Source organism: Phaethon lepturus, unplaced genomic scaffold, assembly GCF_000687285.1.
Source record: "Phaethon lepturus isolate BGI_N335 unplaced genomic scaffold, ASM68728v1 scaffold21757, whole genome shotgun sequence".
In the NCBI taxonomy this organism is placed as follows: domain Eukaryota; kingdom Metazoa; phylum Chordata; class Aves; order Phaethontiformes; family Phaethontidae; genus Phaethon; species Phaethon lepturus.
This window is the reverse complement of record NW_010551435.1, coordinates 1-342: the sequence shown is the minus strand read 5'-3', so window position 1 is coordinate 342 and position 342 is coordinate 1.

The window sequence follows — 342 nt, the reverse complement described above, 5'->3', positions numbered from 1 at the left end:
GCGGATTGGGGGGGCGGGGGGAAGAGAGGCGAGAGGGGGGCGTGGGGACAGCCACACCCCCAGGGCAGGGACAGCCGAGGGAGCGGGAGGGCTGCGAGGGAGTCGTTACGACGGAACGAAGGAAACGAGGCAGGCAGAAAACACGTTTTAAATGAAAAGGGGGGCCTGGGTCCCGTTTGGACCGGCTACTGACTATCTCCTCTCTCCCCGAGGCTGGTAGTGAGAGGCACCGCCCCTCACGGCGGCGAGGTGTCCCGGCGGGATGGCCGGGCTCTTGCTCCCGCCCTCCTTTCTTCACCGCGACGGGTGGGACCTGGCGGCTCGCATCCTCCCCGGGACCCA